Here is a 25747-nt window from a genome sequence, read left to right as displayed (position 1 = left end):
ACTCTTCATGGAAGTCATGTTGACCCTGAAAAAATATGAAATGCTGATGTTGCACCTAAACTGAGAGGAATTACAGCATTCGCTGACACTCACAGCAAGATAAATGTGAAGTCACAGACATTACATAAGAACCAGTCTACTTATATCTCTGTTGGTTAAAGAAAAATGAATCTTGACAGCTTCAGCCTCACCAAAACCGGGTGGGGAAAAACAAATGACAAGGGAGAAATGAGGGAAGGCATCAAAAGTAGGCCGATCCCTTTGTGAAAGTATGAATACAAATCTTAATTTATCAGTTCTGGAAAAGTTATCTTAAGTGCAGAGAAAAATTCCCTCCAGAAAGTTAACAAAATTATAGAATGAACTTTCCTTAGTCAAAGATTGGGCGAGAAAAGAAGAGAAGAAGTAAGGTAAAGAGGTGGAATATATTAAAGAAGGTTTAAGAAATTGATTAAGGGGATATAAAGTTATCAGAATATGAAGTATGTAAATGAAATGGTTGAAAAGGATGTTTTATTACTGCTTAATCTCTCTCTCTCTCTCTCTCTCTCTCTATATATATATATATATATATATATATATATATAATTGAATAGATCAGATTTGTGGGTATTAGATTAATTGTATGTCTGTATAAAACACTATGATTTTTTCAATACCATGATTTTGTCAATTACTTTTGGAATAAAGTGCTATTGGGATAAAGTTCTCAAGAGCAGTAAAATTTGTCTTGACTACAGCAGAGGCTTACTTGATGAAATGGTCCTCTACGCAAAATAATCCCCTTCACTTAGAAAATCAGTGTTTTCACCTTTGAGGAGAAGGTTACTCTTAGAATAATTCTGCCTGAGATTTAGTTTTCTGTATACAGAAATTTTTTAATATGGAAGTGAATTCAAGCAGGTAAGCCCTCTCCAACAATTTGGTCCAGTCTATACCTAGGTTTGAAGCGTGCAGTATTTATTTATTTATCCTAACCTTTTCCCCTGACACCGGACCCCAGGTGATTTACAACAATTTAAAACAAAGTCCAGCTAAAATCTTATTTTACAAAAGCTTTTTTAAAAAAAACCAACCAAACAATTCTATTTTTAAAAATAGTTAAAAATAGATAAAGCATATTTAAAACATAATGAAAAAAATTATGGGCACAGCAAACTACATTAAAAACACCCTTCTGTCATACGATTTCAAAACCAAAGGCCTGCATAAATAAAAAGGTCTTTGCTTCCTGGCAGAAAGAGAGAAGAAAGGGGCCTGGCTGGACCTCCTATAGAGGAGAGTTCCACAGCCTAGGAGAAGGCTTTTTCCTGTGCCTTCATCAAATGCGCCTGTGATGATTTTAGGACTGAAAGAAAGTCTTTCCCTGAAGATCTTAAAATTCAGGCAGGCTTATGTAGCTATTTACAGACTTTCAGATATAGTCTGGACCCAAGTGTGTAGGGCTTTTAAGGCTACAGTGTGAATTCTGTACCGTGAATTCTGTCCTGGAGTAGATTGCTGTCCAGTGAAGCTGTTTCAACTGGGGAGGCATATGTTCCCAGTAACAAGATTATGGGCCCATACAGATAGGCCAAAATTAAAGCTGCTTCAGGTCACTTTGGAGGTATGCTGTTTAAATGACGCATGCATCTTAAGAATCCAGAAGCTGTGCCAAAGCCGCATTGTAGAGAAGAGGAGAGTAGAGGTCGGGTTGAGCAGGCAAGAGAGGGGCTTGAGGACCCAGGAGGGGAAAAGGGGCCAGGAAGAAGTCAGCTGGAACCAGGGAAGCAATCAGGGGCGGGCCCGGTGGGGAGAGGAGGGGCCCCAGGGAGCCCGATAAGAAGGAAGGGAGAGGCGAAAGGGGGGAGGAGAAAGACTGGAAGATTGGGACGGGAGGAGGTTTTCGGGAGAGGGAGAGAGAAGGAGCGGCAGGAGTTTGGGGAAGGCCGCCGGACCCAAAGAGACCCCTCCCTGGGAAGAAGAGTCCGGGTCATTTTAACAGCATACCCCCAAAGTGACCTGAAGCAGCTTTATTTTGGCCTGTCTGTTTGGGCCCTATGTCCATAGCCTGGCCACAGCATTTTGAACCCTCTGAAGTATCCAGTTTCTAAAGGCAGTCCCTCAGAAGAAGCATTGCAGTAATTTAAACAGGATATAGTCAGGGCATGTGTCACCATAGCCAGATCTGACATCTGAAGGAATAGGCACAGTTTGCACACAGTTTGCATACTCTTAACCAGCACTGAAACTGGGCATCCAAGTTCAGATATGAGTTCACAGTACACTGAAGCTGCAGTTTCAGAGATTGTAACCCCCTACAGTGTAGGCTGAATCTCTGTTCCATGGTCTGCCTTATGGCTGACAAGCATTAAGCTTCAGTTTGTTAACATTCATCCAGTCCATTACTGAGAGCAGACAGTGGTTTCATGCTGCAACAGCTTCCTTCAAGTTAGATGGAAAAGACAGAGACAGAGTTGGATGTCATCACCATACTGGTACAGTTTGGTAAATATCAAATGACAATCATATAGCAGAAATGGTTTACTTCTACTTTGAAAAGTTTGCAAAAGGAAACGGAGGAGGAGGATATATGGACGGAGATATCCTATAACTGAATATGGTGAGAGACATAATGGGGAGAAATCTTATATGTTGTACTTTAAAGAGAAATGGGCATGGCGACAATGTTCTGTTACCTGCTGATTCACTTCTTATTTGCATTAGATTATTTTACAAATATAGATATAACATGGCAAATCTTCTCTCTTAACCTCCTGGAAAGCCATTTGAGTTGCCAGACTATGGATTGTGTGTCTGTAGACGGATGTTTTCTTCTGTCTCCCTGGAGCTCTGTCTGTCATCTTCTGGCTAGCTCTCTTTTCACATTGTCCAACATACCAGCTGAACTAAACTGACATTGTATTATGACAGAATGGTTTCACCAACTATCAGAAAATTTGGAACAAGGCAAAAGAAGCAACTTGGATAATAATCTTCATTTTTTGTGTAGTTTAGCCATTCCTTTGATGAAAGACATTTTGATGACAACTTCAGATTATCACTGATTTCAACCATAGTTGACAGTAGGCAGCATGACAGGCTTTCATTATATTTAGAACAATGGTGATCTCTGCTATATATGGTAGTCATTCAGGAGTCTAAATGGAAAAGTCACTTGAGACTTACCATGAAGATATGGGATGCTTCCAGACAGACAGCTCCTAGTGATACTAATCAGAAGACATTGTTCAACTATTCTGTGGTTTCCTTCCCTAAGAAGAAGTTGTATGAGACCTTGGGAGGGTTACAAATGAAAGCTGATATTGCCTGGCCTTCCTGTAAAATTTCATGAATGAGACAAGGCAGTTGCATAATAATAATAATAATAATAATAATAATAATAATAATTGTGTGGAAGCACTGATAATTTTGTACTGAGCTCAGATTTATGCTTCACAGAATGTTGTAGGTCAAACATCAGACTTAGATGTGGTGATGGCTATCATTTTAGAAAATCTGAAAAATACTGAATCTCTAGACATACAAATGCTTTGCTGGAAGTAGAACTGTAATGTGAAAACTCCTTGTAAGTTTCAGTGACAGCTCACATGGTCTAGTTGGTCCTTCAGATCTTTGGGCTTCAGATCTGTGAATTCTGTTGTTTGTGGATCATCACATAACATATTATTACTTGAATGCAGACATGTTGAAGTATGTGCGTTGCCACTATTTAATAATATGGAGTGTGATTATTCACATTTTTTCACATCTGTGGGGGAACTGAACCCCTGCAAATCAGGAGGGCTAACTGTGCTTGGATTCTTTACTGTATAAAACCAATTACTGGATAACTATCTTATTTTCAAGAAGTGCTTAAGAAAATCCATTTGCCTTCCCTGTCAGAACTGAAAAGGCCTAAATGGCCCTTAACCCGTAGAATGCACAGAAAAATTAGAAGAGAAGTACAGTCACCTCTCCAAGTCCACGGACTTGAGATCCATAGACTTTGAAATCCAGAGGGGTGACTGCCATTAACGTCAATGGGGCACATACCCCATTCAAGCCTATGGGTCTTGAATATGTGCACATTTGGAACTCACTGGGGGGACGACTCTTGAATGGACCCTCCGTAAGTTCCAAGGGCCAACTGTATGTTTATATTTATTCATATTTATAAGTATATCTGGGAAACCTAGTTGCATTGCTCTGATGTTTTGTGTTGTGTTATTTGTTGTTCCTTCCACCTCAGTATACAGGGAGCGGGAGGTTAGATATAAATGTTTTTGTTGTTGCTGTTGTTATTGTCATCAGTGGAAACAAAATTACTGTCATTGTTTGATGCTTTCTTTAAAAATGTACCACAGCATCAAAGAGGGGAGAACTGTCTATTTATTTTCTTCTTGTGTGTCTGTTCTGTCGCACATCTGACGTCTTGGCACAGTAACCTAACCACTGGCTTTTGTGCAAATGCAGCAGTGAACCATTAGCAAATTCTTCTTTCCTCTGCTTCCTGTCGCCTCTCCAATTGCTTGGAACTACGTTATGCATAATATTCTCCATTCTGGTTTAAGGAAGAACAACATCTTGCATTGCTTGGTACTGAATGGTATGAAACATTGGTGAGAAAGGTGAAGATAGTAGTTAGGAGGTGGGTAATTCTAGGTTAACAATCAGGATGTACCTGAGGATGTGGTTTATACTGGAATAAATGCAAAAGCATAAAGAATTAGAAAAAATTCTGATACAGTAGGGTGGGAATTACAGTGGACCCTTGTTATACGCTGGGGTTTGGTTCCAAGATCTGTGGATAACAAAATCCGTGGATGCTCAAGTCCCATTAAATATGACATAGCAAAATGGTATCCCTTATTAAAAAAAAGGAAAATCAAAGTTTGATATTTGAAATTTATACTTTTTTTGAACATTTTCAAACCATGGATGCTTGAATCCATATAAGAAATCCATGTATAAGAAGGGCCGACTGTATGTGGCCTTGCAGATGTTGCTGAACTGTAACTCCCAGTAGCCCCAGCCAGGATAAACAACAGTGGGGTATGCTACAAGTTGAAACTACCGGTAAACCTCTGGAGGAGCACACAGTTCTCATCCCTGCTGTATCATGAACAGAACTTATTTAGGTCTGCTTACTTCATGCAAACTTTGCAGGGAAAAGGATGGGGCATATATTAACTAATTTTGGTATTAGAAAGAGACAGGGGTGATTACCATCTTGTTTGCTCTTTCATCAAGATTCTAGCACACTATCATTATCAGAGGGGAAGGACATTCTTCACTCATGCAAACTGGGCCTAAATACCCTAACGGCATCACATCTGTCTGGGCTTGGAAGCTATGACAGCTCAGTCCTGGTTAGTACCTGGATGAGAGACTGCCAATGAACACCCTGTGCTGTAGGCTATATTTCATAGGAAGGAACTTGCAAAACCACCTATGAGTATTCCTTGCCTAAGAAAACCTTGTACGTAAAATTAATGGGGTCAACATATGTTGACAAGTGACTTGAAAGTGTGTGTGTGCATGTGCGTGCGCACACACATACTAACAGTGGTTTGAAATATAAGATACCTGATGGTTGGGTAAGGCACAAATAGTACAGCAGATGACGATGCTATGGCTTGTCTTTCCTATTCCAGTTTGTTTCTGTCCCCATTCTCAGCCTCTGGGGGAAAAATACAGGGTAGACATAAGCCATAGTTGTGGTTCTGGTGGCCACAACAAACTAGATTTATCAAGCACAATTCATAAACCACCAACAACCATGAATTCAGGCTGTGTTTTGTGGCTGGTTAACAAGTCAAGTTCCAGTAAATAGCCTGTTGTGACATTCAAATGTGGTCAAAATCATGTCTGCAAAGTGAAGATCTAGTGTAAATGAAGGAATGAGAATTGGCTGGGGTTATGGTATTACACATACCAGATCATACATTATCTTTATCCCAGCAATATATACCAGTTTTTATGTGTTGAGACTAGATATTTCAACATGTTTTATTGTTCTTGACTAGGTATTTCAGCATGTTTTATTGTTCTTGACTAGGTATTTCAGCATGTTTTATTGTTTTTGACTTGAGAATACAAGTCTTAATGGCTTGTAATTATCACTTTAAGTATAAAGTGAGCATTATGTCCTGAGGTTCTTCTCTGAGTCAGATTTTAATCAAAGCTAAACAAGAAGTCCACTCTTTCCCTCTATGCTTACTCTGTATTTTGTTATTCAGTGGTGTTGATGGGATGTCTCTGTATTCCAGCCACTGATTTATAGCCTTAAGAATATCCTTTAGCCACGGCCACACATTGCAGAACCACCTGATCCTGTGAGGCTTGGAATGAGACTGGTAGGCCTTAAAATGGCCTCTGCATGTTGCCAGCAGACATTTCTGCTGGGCCTGCCATACTTCCAGTGACTCTTCCAGTCAGTGGAAGAGGAGAAATAACCTTCACTCCTACTGCTTGGACAATTTGGAAGTTTAGGTTGAGAGGTGATACCAAGTTAATGTCAGTTTGGCTTGGCATTAACCAAGCTATTTTCCATATTGCAAGTAAAATAGGTTGCTTTTCTTTGCCTGATGATGTGCCTAACTTTCCAGCAGTTGTTGTTTGAGTTGTCTTCAATTCATGGAGACCTTGTGGACGAGACATTTTCAATCTCTCTGCTCAAATCCCGCAGGTTCAGGTTTGGGACCTCCCTGATTGCTTCTAGCCATCTGGTGTGCAGTTTTCCTCTCTTTCTTCTGCCTTCTACCTTTCCCAGCATTATTCTTTTCTAATGACTCACACCTTCTCACGATGTGGCTGAAGCAGGATAACCTCAATTTAGTCATCTTGTTTTCCAGGGAGAGCTCAGGTTTGATTTGTTCTAAGACCTAACTGTTTGTCTTCTTGGCCATCCACAGTATCCTTAGCACTCTTCTCCAGCAGCACAAAATGATTTCACACGACGTCACACAAAACCCGCCATTAAAGTGGTCACAAAGAATAATTAACCCACATCTTTTTACTTTTGGGATTTCAGCGACAATGCATTTCAGATACCACTTGATTTGCGCAACTGCGTGTGATAATCATTTGGGCAATTACTTACCATGTCCGCTTCGTTTGTAGGATGCTTTAAATGAGCTTTAATCTCTCTTTAATGCCAAAATCACCCCCAGCGTGAGAAACTCCTTTGTTTCTCCTTTTTTCCCCCTGGGGGAAAACACACACACAAACACACACACACACACTGCTCCTCTCTCTGTCTCTGTGGAAGGCTGTTCATAATCCCTCTACTCCCATGTGTATGTGTGGTGTATGTCTCTCTCTGTGTGTGTATTTATGTATGGAAGGCTACTCACGTCTCTCCCCCAATGTGTGTGTGTGTGTGTGTGTGGATAGTTGTCTCCCTGTGAGAAGCTGTTCATGCACGCACACACAACTCCTGTGTGTGTGTGTAAGGTGTTCACAACCCCTCCCTCCCTGTGTATGGATGTCTCCCTCTCTGTGTCTATATGTATGGAAGGCTGTTCACAACTTCTCTCCTCCAATATGTGTGTGTGGTGTTTGTATATCTCTCTCTGTGTGTGGAAGGCTGTTCTCATACACATACACACAACTCCTCTATGTGTGTGTAAGACAGTTCACAACCTCTCCCCCCTCCCGTGTGTGTGTGTGGTCTGGATGTCTCCCTCTTTGTGTGTGTATGTACGGAATGCTGTTCACAACCTCTCTCCCTCATGTGTGTGTGGGTGTGTGTCTCCCTCTGTGTGTGGGAGGTTGTTCGCACACAAACACACAACTCCTCTGTGTATGTGTGTAAGGCTGTTCACAATCCCTCTTCCCCCTGTGTGTGTGTGTGGTGTATGACTCCCTCTGCGTGTGTATGTATGGAAAGCTGTTCACAACCTCTCTCCCTCCATGTGTGTGTCTCCCTGTGTGTGGAAGGCTGTTCTCTCTCTCTCTCTCACACACACACACACGACTCCTCTTTGTGTGTGTAAGGCCGTTCCCCGTGTGTGTGCGTGTGTGTGCGTGCGTGTGGTATGTCTCCCTCTGTATGTGTATGGAAGGCTGTTCACAGCCTTCTCTCCCCATGTCTGTGTGGGGTGTGTGTATGTCTCCCTCTCTCTATGTGCGCACACACACACACCTTCTCCTCTCTCTCAATCTCTCTCTCTGGAAGGCTATTAACAAATCACAGCCCCTTTCCCCCCCCCGCGTGTGTGTGTGTGTGTGTGTGTGTCTTGGTCCTGGCGGGGCTGCCTGGGAGTGAGGGAGGGAGGGAGGCGCTGGGCCTCGTTGCCTCCTCCTGCTCCTCCTCCTCCTCCTCTGGGGCCTGGAAGTGAGCATGCTTCCCCGCCACGACCGGCTTATTCCAGCCTGCGCGCCTCAGCAGCAGCAGCAGCAGCCTGCTCCTCTTCTCCTTCTCCTTCTTCTCCCTGGCAGCCTTTGTTGGCTGGTGGGCCCAGTACTGGAGCAAGAGGAGGAGGAGGAGGAGGAGGAAGGACCCTCTCCTGGGCGCCCAGGCGGACAATGGTGGCCTCTCCCGGGGAGCAGAATGCGCTGGAGGAGGAGGACGGCGCCGGCTCTGAAGGAGGGACACCGGGGACCACGCTGCTCCTGGGGCTGCACCCATAGACCTTCTTAGACAGAGAGAGAGAGAGAGAGAGAGAGAGAGAGCATTCGGGGAGAGGGCCAGAGGACGCCTGGCATCAGCACCTCTTCTCCTCCTTCTCCTTCCCTCTCCAGGCAGTAAGTCTAGCCTTTGCAGAAGGGCTTTTTATGATCAATAATAATAATGATAATGATATAAATTACTATTATTATTTTATATTACTGTTATTATTATTTTATGTTATTATTTTATATTAATATCAATATATTATATTATTATTTTATATTATTTGTTTTATATCATTATTATCATCATCAATATTTATTTTAGATTATATATATTATTTATGTTATATTTTTAGATATTACCAATATATTAGATTATATATTATTTATATTTTAAATTATTATTTATTAGATTATTATTATTATCAATATTTTAAATTATTTATATTTGATTATATATTATTATTTTATATTATATTTTACATTATTATTTATTAGATTATTATTATCAATATTTTAAATTATTTATATTTGATTATATATTATTATTTTATATTATATTTTATATTATTTATATTTTAGATTATTATTATCAATATTTTATATTACTTATACAACATTATATTTTATATTATCATTATTTTACATTATATATTATTATTATCATCATCATCATCAATATTTCATATTATTTATATTACATTATATAATAATAATAATAATAATAATAATAATAGTCATCATCATTTGGAATTGCATGAGGGTTTCTTTCCAGGGCAAAGTTGTTTGGAGGGGAATTTAGGAGGAGGGTACCTTGCATCTCTTCCCTTCTTGTCAGGGTTTCAGTGATGCCATATTGGAAAGCCACCCTCCCCTGAGATAATAAACAAACAATGCAACCCAAGAGTATAAATGCTCAGTTCCAGAAACAACACTCTTGTTTACTGTTGGGTTTTTTATGTCAGGATGGTTTATTGGGTTGGGGGAGCCTTTGCATCAATGGTGAATATGCCTCCCCCTTTTCAGATGAAAAGCTCATAGCTATCAATTGCATCTGCTGCCACAGTGTAAAAGTCAAGGCCAGGGTTTTCCTGTGAATGTCCCTGCAGTGATCAATGCCACCATGACAGCCCTGTGTCCTCCTCTCCATTTGCTGCCTCTTTTGTCTTGCATTTTCCCAGGGTTTGGTGAGATGTTGTCAGTCACCGAAATGCAGGGGCCTGCCTGGGCAAAAACAACAACAACACCTGCTCTCAGGTTAAAACACAGAATTGAGGAAAGCAGCCATTGAACATGTTGCTGGCCAGATCTGTTTTCATGGTGCTTTGATAATAATCAGTGGCTTTTAATAATATGCTTTTGTCAGGAGAGTTGTTTTGGGAATGCTTGTGAGTAGTCACAACATAGGAAGGACTAGTAAATAAAGCCTCCTTGATTTCATTTCGGAACATCCAGCCTAAGATTGTGTTGTGTGTGAATATTTCATGCAGTCATTTCTGGAAAGAACGCTTAGTCAGCAAAATTATTGTGAGGGAGGAGGATTGGTTATATAATGCTATAAACTTAAAAAGGCCGAACCATAAATCTGTCTTTCTTACATAAAATTGCAAAGATACATACCTAGGCTTTTTTTACATAGAATGATGCTGCAATTTGGGTAACTTTCCTTATAACAACTTTTGTTCTTTTTAGTTTCTTTTTTTAGTCATTTTTCACGTGAGGTAGTTTATCCCTTTATTACTCCAGATTAGTTTCCTTTGCATACTGACTGCAGTGTGTAACAGTGAATAAACACAGAAAATATTGCATTTCTTCCAGCTCCAAATTCAGCAACTGCTCTCTCGCTGAAATCCTGAAAGTAAAAAGATGCACATTAATGCTGCTTTGTGACCACTTTAATGGCAGGTTTTGTGCAATGTGTGAAATCGTTTTTTCCAGGATATCCATGGGATAAACTCCGAATCTCCTTTGCGTAATAAACTCCTATGTTTCATTGCACCCCTTAACTATTCTGTCTTTAATATCTGTCTTGCATCTTCTTCTTTTTGCAGCTAGTTAAAATATAGTGATATTTTGCAGTTAGTTAAAATATATTAATCTTTCTATCACTTTATTACTGGGAAATGCCTTAAAATCAGTTACTGTTAAGGGCACAGGAACCCTGGCAGCAGAAAATTTGGCACCTATTTTTCAGTTAAATACTACTGTGCTTGAAAAATATATCTGTTAATGAATAGTTGTCCCATTGGAATTCTTGTTAATTCTGACTGGACCTGTGAGATGTGTAGCACTGCTGAAAATGAAGTTCGGTTGCTCTCTTTCTTCGTCACCACACCATCTCCCTTGAAATATCTGGAGTTGTGGAGGAAAGCTGATGCCTGACTGAACTCTGTAATTCAAGAATGTTTGTATTTTGGGAATTGGAGTTCTTGCAATGGTGTTGAATACTGTACTAGCTGAGTTTGCTGTGAGCTTTATTTAAAAAAAAACTTTCAGTGACTTCTCATCTGGTAGTGAAGAGAATATATACGCAATATGCATGTAAGTGAATTTCCTGATGCAGATACGCTATCCTTAGAAATACTGTAGAAGAACTGTAGGACTCTAGTTGTTATACCTAAGCTCTCCAGCTTTCCATCCCAAGTTTCAAGCTAGACACACAGGCAGCAGCTTTGTATATAGGAGATCAGCTAAAAAGGGGACCCATCCAGGCTGAAATCTGGTCCTTTCCTAAGGTGACTTTTCCTCCTTGTTTCAGCTGGGCTTTCTGTTTCCAAAGACTTCTACGTAGAACAACACCTGTGTTATGTGTGTTGCCAGCTGTGGGTTATAGAGAAGTCATGGGATGAACCATTACTCATAGTACACACCTATTAAGAGGCTGGGGAATTTTCATGAAGTCCAACATGCCAACAGTGCCTTCCCTTTCAAACACCCAGCCCCCAAATTGAATAATTTTTAGACTGTTTCTCAGGTCATGTTCTGCTAGGATCCTCAGTTAGCCCCAAGCAAACTGGGAGGGTTGCATGCTGAATATGATAGACTAGTTTTTTAAAAAACTGTAACTTGTGAATTGCTAGGCCTGCATGTCTAAGTTAGTATTTCCCATCCAGTAGCATTTTCTGTCATATTCAAAGCTACCTGAAAGAATTACAGTCTGAGAGGAACTGAGAGAAAGCTTCTCGGAGGCAAAGTAGCCCTACTGAAGTAGCCATCTGGCAAAACACCCTCTGAAAGGGGAAGCTTCCAGGACTTCCTTATCTAATTTGTTTTAGCTTCCTCATACAAAATTTCATCTAGCATTCAGGAACTGTTAAAACATGCAGTGTGTAAGTACTTCAGATATAATACATGCCTCTTGTGTTTGGCCCAGCTGCAGCATGTTATGATAGTAGATGAACACGGTTCCTTGGACTGAGCATCATTTGTAATTCTCTTTTGTTCATCAGGTCCACTGTTGTTGTGGCTAGCAGTGGGATTCATGATTAAGACATAGTTTTAACCCAGAACTTGATCAAAAAGGATTTTCCTCAGGCTCTGTCAGGACAGTGATCACCATATATAAAAGTCTTCCTGGTTAGGGAAGTGTCTTGCCACAACAAAAAGAGGTAAAACATTGCATAAACTACTCCACAGCTATGCTGTTTGTATGCCAAATCAACATAATGCAGGCATACAGACTCTCATTTTCACTATGTGTCCTCCAACCGCAGAACCTTTCTGGTCTGGTTCACTTGACATTAAAAAAAAATCCTGACTCTGAAATAGCCTTTGAATTAGGATAGTTTTATTGTCCAGAAGTGTGGATGTAGCTGCTCAGCTTTCTGGATATGTGCTGGTAACTTCCCCTGTGAAGAGGAAAGCCCATACCCCTAACCATAGATGGTCATAAATACTCATTTCCACACAGTATTTCAGCATTTATTTGTTAAACATTCTCCCCCTACCCACCCTGAGTATGTAAGTGGGAGTTCATAGGTTGCAGGAAGAAGTGTTACTACATGTAGCTGTTGAAAGTATTTTTCACATAGCTGTTGTTTTGTGCCTTCAAGTCATTTCCGACTTATGGTGACCTTAAAGCAAACCTGTCACTGGGTTTTTTGGCCATGCAGGGACTCGAACCCGGCTCTCCAGAGTTGTAGTCCAACATTCAAACCACTAAGCCATGCTGGATCAATGCCAGTATAGGCCTATGCCTAGGTTCTTATAGGGGTAGATTTGAATTTCATACTGTAAATTAAATGGAAGTCTTGTTTTAACTAGTGTTAGCTGTCCCAACCCTTTGGGGGAAAGGTCTGTTTAGAAATCCCCGCACCCCAAATAAATGGAACGGTTTGAGGATTCCAGATTAACTACCTCTGTCATTACACTCTTTATGACTTTGTCTAGCCTTTTAACAAGACCCTTTGGGGCTAAGGAGAGCTATGATAATCCTAAATGAAACCTATCTAAATTGCCAGGTTTAAGGCATTGGGTGTTCTCATCTCAGTAATCCGACATCTTGCAAGGTAGCTGGACAAAAAAGACAAACAATCCTTTCTCCTTTTTCCCCCCTTGAAGGTTAAGTAAAGGGGGAATGGATTTAAGATGCAGAAAAGTAGATCTTGGGAAAATAACTCCTGAGCCCCTTCCTAGACTAGGTGTTTTTATTTGATTCCCTCCAGACTTTCAGGATTTGAAAAATGCTGCCTTTTGTTCACAGAACCAACAGTGAACTACTGTTACAGTGGAACCTCTGGAGATCAATTACACACCATTTATTTAACTTTAGTTCTTCAGCGATTGTGTGTTTTGTATGATAAGAAATGCTTTGAGCTCATAGATAATGAGACAATATTCTTGAGAGCAACTAGTAATTTGTGACTTTTTGCTTTGTTTATATACATGAAGCATGGAGGTTGGCTGGAAGTTTTCCTGACAAAACAAATCATGTTAATAACTTGCACTTAAAATTGTTAAACAGTTTGTTTTTTGAGAACAGCTTCACAATAATTCATAATAAGCATTTTTGCTCCCTTTCCCCCTCGCACAAATGGCCACACAAAGGGTTAACATCCCGTTTAAATTACCAATCATTCTCAATATCATCATTGTAAATTTTTACCTCTTCATTCCCTGTTTTTCCTTCTGCTTCCTCAATCACAATTTCCCATGATTTTTGTATTGCTTTGTCCAATATATTTAAGCCTTCTTTCCCTAAGGAAATTAAACAATATATATTCTTTAATATACTTAAATAAGACTTATTCAAATCTGATTTCTGTTTCCATCCTAAAGCAATCACAGCATGGACAGCTTTTAAAGTTTGTTTCTTTGCATATCTTTGATTACTATTCAAGCCCATTTTGCTTAAACTGAGAGTTAAACCATTTTCTTTTCCTGATTGTATCTTTAACCCTTTTGTTATATTTATCTGCTCCTTCTGTCTAAAACCCTTGAACAAATGTATATAAGTCACTTTCACTCCACATCCATGCCAACACTTTGACTGGAATTTATCATTTATAAATGTTAATTGATGTGGCGTCCTATACCATATTCCAATCATTTTCATTTGTTGTTTTTTACATTCATATTTTTATTTTTAACAATTTATTGTAACCAAATTTTAATTTTTTCCTCTATTTATCAATAAATCTGTTTCCCAATTCATTGCCAATCCCTGTACCATGTTAAAATGGACTGATGCTTTAGGTCCAAAAGACACTGCAGAAATGATCCAGTTTGAGACCGCTTTACCTGACCTGGCTCAATGCTAGGGAATTCTAGGAACAGTCGTTTTGGGAGGCGTTTAGCCTTCTCTGTCAGAGAACTCTGGTGCCACAACAAACTACAATTCCCAGGATTCCCTAACACTGAGCCAGGGCAGTTAAAGTGGATTATTGCTGCAGTATCTTTTTGGACCTTAGTCTTATAAATTTCTTCTATTTATCCTTTGCCATCTTCTAATTTTTAAACTATTTATTCTAACATTTTTTTTCTGGTCAAAAATATTCAATTTTTACTTCATCTAATGGTTTAATTATCTCTTTTGTTGTTGTGTTGTTATTGTTAACTGCCCTAGACTCGAACTCAGCTCTTGCTGACCTTATGGATGAGACATCTCCAAGACCCCTTAGCCTCAACTGCCCTGCTCAGACCTGTGGCCTCCCTGATTGAGTCTAACCATCTGCCATGTGGTCTTCCTCTCTTTCTACTGCCTTCTACATTAGAAGTTCTACCATCCCTAGTATTATTGTCTTTTCTAATGAGTCATGCCTTCTCACAATGTGGCCAAAGTACGATAGTCTTAGTTCCATCATCTTGGCTTCCACAGAGAGTTGAGGCTTGATCTGTTCTAAAACCCGTTTGTTTGTCTTCTTGGTTGTCCATTGTATCCTCAGCACTCTTCTCCAGCACCACATCTCAAATGAATTGATTTACGTTCTATTGGCTTTCTTTGCTGTTCAGCTGTCATGTCTGTACATAGTGATGGGGAATACAATGGTTTGGACGCTTCTCACTTTAGTGTTGAGTGTTATATCCTTACACTTTAGGATCCTGTCCAGTTCCTTCATAGCTGCCCTTCCCAATTCCAGTCTTCTGATTTTTTGACTGTATGGGAACTCTTTGACTATTTCAATTTTCTCGCTAGCTAAGAAGGCGAATTCTTATAGATCTTCTGTGGTCATTATTTTTGTTTTCTTAATCTTCAGCATTAAGCCTACTTTGGCACTTTATTCATTGACGTCTTCTGTAATGGCTCCAGATCTTTATTGGTTTCTACTAGTAGTATTGTGTCGTCTGCATATATGTTGTTAATGTTTCTTCCTCCGATCTTTACTCCTCCTCCGGTTACTCTGTTTTTCTACTTTAGCCCACTTTGTATTTTGATCATATCCCACCTCTATGATTCTTAATAATAGAATCACTTCAAAATATAATTCAGGTGATGGAATTCCTCATCTTCCATCTTTTTGATGCTAATATAAGAATGCCTTAGATAATCTTACTTTTTATTTCCTGATATCAACCTTAATATTGATCAACTCCACTTCTTCATAACTTTATTATGGATTATTTAAAGGAATTTGAAATAAGTATAAACTTTTTGGTAATAATATCATTTTAAACATTCTATTTTTGTTAGCATTTTCCAGTTTTTACCAGCCTATTTAGAGATTTGATTAATTTCCCCCCACAATTGATTGTAATTTCCTTGTATAATATTCTCTAGTTCAACTGATAGATTAAGGCATTTATATGTTTCTTGTTGAACAAACATATCCTCTATACACAAACACATAGTCACAACTCAGTGTAGAAGTAGAATGCATTGCACATTTGTCTGGCTGGATTTCATCAGACATACCTGATGTCTCTCTGATTAAAGTTAGTGTTTAAAATAAATTGTGGTTTCTGAATTGGGATTCTTGACAGGTGGAAGATGCATGGGACTTCTAGTGAGAAGAAATGAGTTGTAATATAAATAAAAGCAGTTTCATGCCCATTTTGGTGTGCAACTAGAAGTAATATACTGTAGGTGCAACTTCTTAAAAGATGAGCAGCAGTCCTCTAAAGCTAATCCTTGCAGTGAAGGCAGACATAATACTTGATTTGTAAGCAATTATAAGAGAGCTGAGAAAGGTGAGAGGGATGGGTATTTTTAAATTTCTTATGATAGGAATTGTATAGACGGATGTTAGTGAGTCTTTTTTATGAAGCCTTTAAAGATTAGTAATACATTAAAGCAAGATACTATTTGCATTTTAGGAAGTCCTTTTGTGTGTGTGTTAAGATGCATGAAACGGGAGACTTTCTCTGCACTGAGTATGTGTTGTAAAGGGGGTATGGACACATATGGACACAGAGAAAAAAAGAGGGAAGTTTGAACTATTGGTATTAAGAAAGCCTGCTACATTTCTCTGTTCATGAGTTAACAGCTTTTAGATTAATATTTCTTGTGTGCATGGACGTATGCTTGTACAGTGGACCCTTGTTATACACTGGGGTTTGGTTCCAAGATCCCCCATGTATAACAAAATGCATGGATGCTCAAGTCCCATTAAATATAATGACATAGCAAAATGGGGTCCCTTATAAAAAAATAGAAAATCAAGGTTTGATATTTGAAATGTATACTTTTGTGGAACATTTTCAAACTGTGGATGCTTGAATTCGTGTATTAAAAATCCGTATATAAGAAGGGCCAACTGTACAAAAGTGGAAAAGAAAGAGATCATAGACTGAAGTTTCAATCAAACCAGAAATGTCTCATTTGTGCTGTTTCAAAAATATTTAGATGTGTGTTGTTCTCTGAGTGCTACAATGTTAGCATTTCAGCCTACCTCAGCTCTGTAGTTCCTTGCAGCTTTTTGATTTATGCCTGATTTTAGAATGCTAATTATCCGAAACCCCCTTATTTTTCCTTGTGAACCCTGCATCAGTTTGAGCAGCTTTCTCTCTCTGTATGTATATGTTTGTCTATGTGTGTGTGAGTGTATGTATACCACAGACACAAAATGGGTGTAGATGACCACTGAGTACAAATGGTAGAATATGCTCACTGTATATTTGAAATGCAGTTTTCAAATCCCAAATCCAATATGTGGGTTTCTCCCCCCTTGTCCAGATGATTTTCAAAAGAAGTAACTGGAAGCACAAAATAAATAGCAAGTTGCTTTTTTCATTGTACAATTTTCATTTCCCCCCCATGTGTCATATGAAAAAAATTTCATAACATATGAAGCAAACCAAAGAGAAAAACACATCCTGAGGTCAGTTATGCAAGTTTTAATCAATGTTAACAGAGGCATCTTAACTCTTCTAATGCCAGTCTCGCTGTCCTTTGTGTGCCATTGTTTATGTAACAATCTGTCCTAGTTTTCCGAATTGATTTTGAATTTTATGTCAGGCACCTAAGCCATATATGATGGTGATGGCAGGCAATGCCAAATAATGTAGCTTGCAGAAGTTATTGCCGTAGTCCTTTGTGTGTCTTAAAAAAACAAGTACAAAGGAGTAATGGTGAGAATGAGTTCAACTCCAAGGTCTGTCTTTGAGTATGGGCAGTAAATCTCAGAAGCCTTGTTCATGGCTACATTTTCTGCTGACCTGAACTCAAGAAACAACCTTGGCTGCACTCTTTGTTTTGACAAATGGCAACTGGGACAGGCTTCCATTTGTTTTAGCTGCAATATAGTAAAAGACTTCTGATTGTGCAAGGAAAATACCTACTGCACAAGTTTAGAAAATTTAGTCAAAAATGCACCCCCAAAACCTGCGTCAACTTATCCATGGGTCAAAATAAGTACTACTTTAACTCTATCAAAAAAAGTAACCATCCCCTTCTCTGAGTAGAGTAACAAAAGGTAAGAGCTTAGCCCATCCTGGGAAAACCTGAAAGAAGCACCATTCCCCCCGATTTCTCTGCTGTGGCACCACTTCTGGACTTTCTGAATGCCTGGGTGGGAAAAAGTTCACAGTGGCAGCTCTTTGGTGTTCCTTTCAAAGGAATACTAAGAGGAATCAGGCTTGGAAGGATTTGAATAAGACATTTGTGTCATCTTTTCTGGATTAAACTCAGGCAGAGCTATCATGTTAAAATTAAGGCCTGTAATCACTGCTAATGTAATCGCCATTTTCTTTGCTTTTTTATCTTTTTTGATATGTTTGCATTTTCTTAGCCCTGCTTGCACCTGGTTACGTCCTCCACACATCACACGGGCACCATTTACCCTAGTTCTCTCCTCATCTATCCAGCCTTGAGGGTGAGCGCATTTATGTCTGCTGGAATTTTGTAAGTTTTTTGGCATTGTTTTCCTTTGCTTATGCTTTATCTCCTTTGTTACATACCTCTACGTTTTACTTTTGACTTATCCACGGGTCATATCAAAATCCATAATTTTGGCCCTTAAACCTGTCCAATCGAAAGACAGCTGTACTAGGAAATGGCTGGCATGCTAGGCCTGTAGTGACCTGCTCTTCCTCTCCTTCACACTGCATTTTTCTTCTTTGTCAGCCTCTTCCTCTGATGATGGCCAGACTCTTGCTTTCTTGCTCATTGGCTCTCATGCTGGCAAGCAAAGAAAGCAGCAGGAGCTAGGGACAATGGCATCAAGATAGTTGACTCACTAAAGGAGGAGTCTTAATTGGGATGTCCTGGTCAAGACCTCCTTGGCCTGTATCTGGAAGGAAAGGGTGAAGAAAGTACCTTTCATATGGCACTCCTTCAGCCTGTTTGACTTGTTGGGAATCTGAAATATCCAACCTTGAAATCAAATTCTTTCCAAGGACTCTCATGATAGTCCTGCCTCTTTTTTTCTTTTTAACTTCTTAGTTTATTAAGAAAGGTAGATAGCATTTTTATTTTTACAAAAAACAAAATGCAGTAAAGTAAGTAAGCACCATAATATTTTAAAAGTTCAAATGAAATATCTCATTCACAATACTGAGAAGTAGCTAACCATCAGGAATACACCTGGCCATTTGACACATGTATATTGTTAGTTTTGGCTAAAAAATGTGAACTTTTTTTTTTAGTGGTGAAGGAACCTGTCCTATTCTTTCCATGTTATTTCCAGCTCTGGTAAAGACAATAGCAACTTCATTTATATTCCGCTTCATACCGCTCTAAGCAGTCTCTAAGTGCTTTACAACTGTAAGCTAATTTCCCCCATCAAGCTGGGTACTCATTTTAGAGACCTTGGAAGGATGCAAGCCTAAGTTGAGCTTGAGCCCTGGCTGGTTTTGAACTTGCAATCTTGTGGTTTGTAATACCTAATAATAATAATAATAATAATAATAATAATAATAATAATAATACATAATACCTAGGAACACATCTACTTTGTTATCTGAGGGATACCTGTCTTTTAGTGGGCATACTCCAAATTAGGGGCCTGCCCAATATAATTGGGAAGATCATTCCACATATCAAGGGTCACATTGAGAAGATCCTACTCTGCATGACATCGGGTACACATCAGTAGGCCATGGTATTGGCTTCATGCTACTGCAGGAATAGCTTCTCCCATAGAACATAAAACTTTGATTGTGGAATATCTTTAGGTGTGCTCCATTGTTAACATCAACTGTGGGTAGCTTCATACTAGTTTGTAAACTAACTTGTAACATTACAAACTTTGGTTTGAAAGCTAGCCATGGTTAATGCTCTTATAAGACTGCTCCATGGTGAATTTGGAAAAGTGATGGGGACATTGAATTTCCATACAAGGGGGAACCTAGAAAAGCTAGTGCATGCTTCCTAGCCTTGAGAGTAAGCAGACTAGGAATGTTACATTTTGTACTTCTGATAGAAATATTCCTTCATGTACAGATTTCCATAATCTTTGATCAGATGTAACCAAACCTAGAGAAAGAATAATGAAAGAATAGGCTGAGATCCTGGGTGAAGAGATGTGTCACACATGCAAAACTATAGTCCAAAATACACTACAGAAATAATCCAGTTTGAAACAGCTTTTTAATTGACCTGGCTCCGTACTAGGGAATCCTGGGAGTTGTAGTTTGTTATAACACCAGAACTCTGACAGAGAAGGCTAAATATCTCACAGATCTATAGCTCCCACAATTCCCTCGCATTAAGCCAAGGTAGTTAAAACTGTTTCAAACTGAATTATTTCTGCAGTGTGTTTTGTTCCTATGATGTCTCCCACCTAACTCTTCTTCCAAGCAACCCCCTTCTCTGCTTTAGCTCCCCCAACACAGCCATTTCCTGGCTGATGACAAATCATAGGAGTGATGGAGAAGTGTCCAGCTGTTTTCCTATAGCTGGTTGATGCACAGCAGTGACATCATCCTCAGGGATTTTAGAAAGATGGATGGAAGGCTTGGAGAATGCCTATCTCTGTACATCCTTCTATATGAAAATAACTGGACACTTCTCACTCACTCCTCCAGGTCTGTAGCAGCCAGGAAATGGCCATACTAAGAGGGCTACAGCAAAAAAGATGGGTTTTTGAGGGGGATTTTCATAATTGCATGACGTACAGAATTCTGACCTTGCCAACCAGAAATGTGATCTACAATGGCTTATGTTAGGCTTACACATCATAAGTCACTAATGGAGTGCCATCCAGTGTATCACAAGGCCTAAATGAACTGACTGCAGACAGTGAACTCTGTAGAACACTAAAATGTATTCAGATTTATTAAATGTGGGTGGGAAATCCCATATTTATAATCTGGTTTGCTATTCTTGGACATTTCCATCTTGTATTTTAAAAGTAATTTCAAAACTAGGAGTACCAGACGTTTCTTTAAAAGAAAGGCTGATATTTTCAGATGTAATAGAAGCCCCTAAGCCTAAAATTATCTTCTTCCCTTGCCCTCACTTTGGAGAGGAATATGATAGGAAGTTGACTGCAGCTGCGTAAGTAAACCTCATCTCAAAATTGATTCAAGAGGTACACAGTGAGAGATGCCAACAGAGTATGAACAAAGTAATTGAATCTAATTAATACTGGTATGACCATATGCTGTTCCAAGTATCTTAAAATATCGATTATCCCTGATCTGAATTGTTTAGAACAGTATTGTCTTCATTTTGATCCTTTGTGTTATTTGATCCATTTTGATCTGCATAAGAGCCGATCAGCTATCAAACAAAAGGCAGGCTTTGCCACATTAATAATGTATTAAAGCTACCTTACTTGTTTCTTGGCTTTTATGTAGATAAGCTCCAGACAGCAGTGAGCAGGGAAAAAGGAAGGATGACTATCGCTCACTACTCATCTGTTTGTTTAGCCATAATGAGACTCTGGAGATGATAAATTTAAGAAAGTGCTTTTGTTTTGCCTCTGAGAGTCTTCCACCCTCCCCAAATCTGAGAAACCCTTTCTTTAAGGCCTGATTCAAAAGATTGCCTCTGGAGGAACAACCTCTATCATCTACTTGTTATGCTCCATATGGCACATGGAGTTCCTTGTATTGACATTTTGCAAAATCTCTATGCATAGATTTGCATATTGCCCATTACCTTTCATGCGTCTCTTCTCAAAACGATGTCTAGCATCTTTTATTTTCTGTTGCTAACTGATGGTTAAGAAGGGAAGCTTTTCTATTTAATGGTCACTTACCACCCTGGGCAGTTAGGATGATAAATCCACTTTAGACACATCTAATGTATCCAAGCAATCTAAATAACAGAGTCACAGTCTTCCCTGTTAATTAAAAATTCTTTGAGTCTGTGCCAGTGGTAACATTAAGCATGTTCCTATGAGGTGTGTGATTGCTGCCATTTAGATACTCCATTACAAGACAAACCTGAGTGGAATATTTTTCCACTTCCAAAGTTTCATCTATGAAGCTGAGAAGCTTTTCTTGATGGCTGCTCTCAGATTATAGAACACATTTTCAGGGGAGGGTCTTCATTGTTGTCTTTCTGGTGGCGCGCCTTTCTATTCAGGCAGGCATTCAGCATCTGTCTGCTTAATATGGACAAAGATATTAAATGGATGAGATTTACTTTTTATCTTCCTACTTATTATTAATACTGAGGATTTTTGAAATGTTTTAACTTAATTTATGTTTTAACAGCATTTGAATATTTAATTTACATTTGAATTTAGATTTCAGTTAGTATGATTTGTTGTGGTTTTGCTGGTATTTGTGGTTTTTTTTAATGCTATGAAGACCCCCAGAGATGGGATTAGTCAAGATATAAATCATATAATTATATACGTGCATACATAGGTTACTGCTGAAGTATTTTTGAATAGCTAAATAGGCCTAAAAAATGTATGGCAAAAATAACAATGGCCCGGTAAAGACCGCCCAAAAAGGACGGTTTGTCGGTGCCTAGTTTTGCTCTGCGGGGAATGTGCAGCCTTCAGACTGCAGGACTTCCCCGCGGAGCAAAAAGAATCCACAAAAAGTGGGTTCTTCTTGCGGCGCGATTATGATGCCACAGTGCGCCAATGGCACACTCGCGACATCATAATGGCATCGCGATATGCGGACGCTAGGCATCCTGCACGTAACAATGGCGGCGCCCATCTGTACAGGGTACCGTCATTGTTACGCGCTCGTCACGTGCTAGGGTTGAGGCACATGTGGGTGAAGCGCTCTCGGCCAACCCCTAGCACGTGACAAGGGTGCCCAATAGTCCCGTCTGTACTGAGCCAATAAAAATTATTTTGTCCCATTTTCTATGACTCTGTTCACTTACTGTGTAAACAGTGGGAAAGAAAGCTAATGAAATTAATTATAGAATACAGGTATAACTCAGTGAAATAGATGTGTTTCTGGGCATTTCTTCTTTAACAGAAACTTTGGCCCCATACAGACTGACCTAAATAAAGCTGTTTCGGGTCACTTTGGAGGTATGCTGTTTAAATGAAGCATACATCCTAAGAGTCCAGAAGCTTTATTTTGGCCTGTCTGTACGGGCCCTTTGTTACCAGAAGCAGAAATAATATAGAAAGAATTGGGATAGGGTCTTACTCTACAAAAATGAAGAGCAGTTCAATAAGTTAAACCAAACTTTTTAACCAAAACTAACAATGTGCACATGTGAAGTCAAGTAAGCCTTGTATAAGTAAACAAAAAGATTTTTAGCCTTCTAGAAATCACTTGAAAGCATCTTCCAAAATGCATCCTGGGATCATTTTTTCCCCTTTCACCACTGTTTTCCCTTCTTACAATTTCCATTTTGGTGGCCAAATATACAGATCCATGCCCTTTAAAAAAACAACAGTGAAAACAAGATTCTGTTGCCAGAAATTCATCATGTTCACAGAGCCTCAAGTCTTGGTCTTGGTAGCCATTTATTGTTTCCAGTAAGTAGTGAGCTTTGACTTTCTCATTTCCTGCTCTACCCAAGAAAGGAGGTGTTGTCTCTTTGTACCCACTGATGATGGTTTGAAGGTGATAAATAGATCATGGAAAAGTTAGTTTTTGAAGCTCTATCTCTCTAAAACCACAAGGAATTTTCACAGGCTCTAGTGAGCTTGGTAACTGAGGTTCCTGTTTGTGTGCATTTGAATTTGTAGCTATTTTTCACCCCACTATTAGACATAGCCTGGCACTACTTTGAAAAAGGCACACTTTGTCAGCAGCTTTTCTTTTCTTTCTTTTTTTAATTTTAAAGGTGTTAATTCTGTGATGGGGCAAGCTTTCCTTCATACCAAAATTAAATTTCTGATTATCTATCATGGCCCTGTTTATGGTTTCCTCAACTCACTGAGATGAAGGCCCCAGTGAAGTTCAGCTATCTGGAAGGTGCCTAGGATCCCATTTAACATCTTGCCTTGTGAGTGCTAGTAAACTGGCCTAAGACCACTGTGAAAGTTTAATGCCTGAATAGAATTTGGTTTCCTCCATAAAAACTCAGCATTCTGGCCACTACATCACAATCCCTTGCAAAGGTGGAGAAGTGATAATATCAGACACTTTCAGTGGAAGCAACAATAGATTAATTTTTCCTAGTGGTTAAACAATAGTGCCAGGTGGCTCCCATACAAATGTGGTGCTGACACTGCTCTAGATCTTCATCTGAAAAGTTAAGGATATATCCAGTTTGCTGGACCTGATTCTCAAAATAGAGTTATCACTCTGGATAGCTGTTTTAGAGTTCAGAGTAATTCATCACACCACTGACATGGAAGCCATCAGTTATAGGTACTATGGGATGAGCTATAGATGTTCAACATGGTTTCAAATCTGGACACTTAATTTGATAAATCTGTCGATACGTATAAGGGCAGTTGCTAGTACTAGGTGTCATTGTTTAGGCTAGATTGATTACTAGGCTATTGCTGTGCTGAGTGTTTTGAAATTTGAATGAGTAAGCCACCGTGGAATAGTGTGAACCCAATTTTAAGATTGTTTGCTTGGATGAGGGCAATATAACATCTCTTATGATATTCTCTTTGGAGAGGAACACTTCTTAGGAGTTTGGCCACAGCTAATGTGCTGTGAGGTATAATGCAAAGGAAGCAACTTCAATCAAAATGTGTAAGTCCTGGCATAAAAATATGATACTCAGTCCTCCTCAATTGAGCAGATTTGTGATCTCCTTTGGAGAGACCTTCAGTTGATTATTTTAAACTCTTTGCACCCAATTAGGCCAGAAATTATTGATTTTGGATTACAGTGGTCCCTCCACATTTGCGGCTTTGACACTTGCAGTTTGGATTATTCGCAAAGTTAAGCTGCTACATGTAAGTGCACTCCTCCTCCCTCCTGGGTTTTTCCCTTGGGAGAAAAAAGCCCAGGAAGGAGCAGCCAGGAAGGGTGCATGCTCCAATCCCGGCCCTTTCCCAGCCAGATGGTTGCCTTCCCCAGGCACCAATCTGGATGGAAAATGGATCTGCCTCCAAGCCTCTTTCCCAGGTGAATGGTTGCCTTCCTTCCCCAGGCATTCATCCACCTGGAAAAGGGGCTGGGAGGAGGTGGATCCCTACACACCTCCAAGCCACTTTCCCGGGCATATGGGTGCCTGGGAAGGTAGACACCCATCTGCCCAGGAAAGAGGTGGGGAGCCAGTTAAAGAGATGGGGGTGGGGAAAGAAGAGTAGCGGGTTTGCATACTCCTGCTCCTCTCTCCCATTCCTTTTACTGGCTTCCTTGTGGCGGGGGGGTTATTTGTGGTTTTTCCACATTTACAGGGGTTTTGTGCCCCTAACCCCTGCAGATGTGGAGGGTTGACTGTACAGTGTTTGAACACTGTTGTAAGCTGTGTGGATATGAGAATGCAGTTTCTCCATATCATATCATTAGTGTCTATTTTGATATTCATTTATTTTATGTGGAATACTAAAAGCTTTGGAATAGGATCTTGGCTCTAGTAAAACATGAGGATTGTACATATTGTATTCCTAATGGTTTGCAGCAACTGACTTGCCATTTTATTTTGTAGGCAGCATCTACCTTCCCATGTACCTGTGGGTATGGTAGAATACAAAGGGAGGAAAAGTTGTCCCATCTCATGTTCAAAGGACATCCAGTCCTTGTGGTCCTTATGGATGAAAATTGCTGCCAATGCAGCATTTGTTGTTGTGTGCCTTCAAGTTCTTTCCAACTGATGGTGACTGTAAAACAAACCTATCACCAGGGGCAGAAAGTGCATGATTTGCCAAAAGTCACTCAGTGGGTTTCCATACCTAAGTGGGGAATTGAACCCTGATCTCCAGAGTCGTAGTCCAAT

At 39.5% G+C, this 25747-nt stretch overlaps 1 protein-coding gene across 2 annotated transcripts in view; it reads left to right on the top strand.

Annotated features, from left to right (window-relative positions):
- Positions 1 to 8472: 8472 nt before the first annotated feature.
- LRRC8D (leucine rich repeat containing 8 VRAC subunit D) overlaps positions 8473 to 25747 on the top strand; it is a 53550-nt gene continuing 36275 nt past the window's right edge. Inside the window, exon 1 of one of the 2 annotated variants that reach the window (XM_089497559.1) lies at positions 8473 to 8730. The gene's annotated coding sequence lies outside the window, so the exon portion shown is untranslated. Of the gene's footprint in view, positions 8731 to 18275; positions 18348 to 25747 lie in introns of those variants that run through there. The other variant, XM_089497560.1, reaches the window with a different exon arrangement.

The sequence above is a fragment of the Sceloporus occidentalis genome, unplaced genomic scaffold (genome assembly GCF_023333645.1).
Source record: "Sceloporus occidentalis isolate IW3139 unplaced genomic scaffold, rSceOcc1.0.p SCAF_104, whole genome shotgun sequence".
Taxonomy (NCBI): domain Eukaryota; kingdom Metazoa; phylum Chordata; class Lepidosauria; order Squamata; family Phrynosomatidae; genus Sceloporus; species Sceloporus occidentalis.
This window is presented reverse-complemented; position numbering and strand designations above follow the sequence as displayed.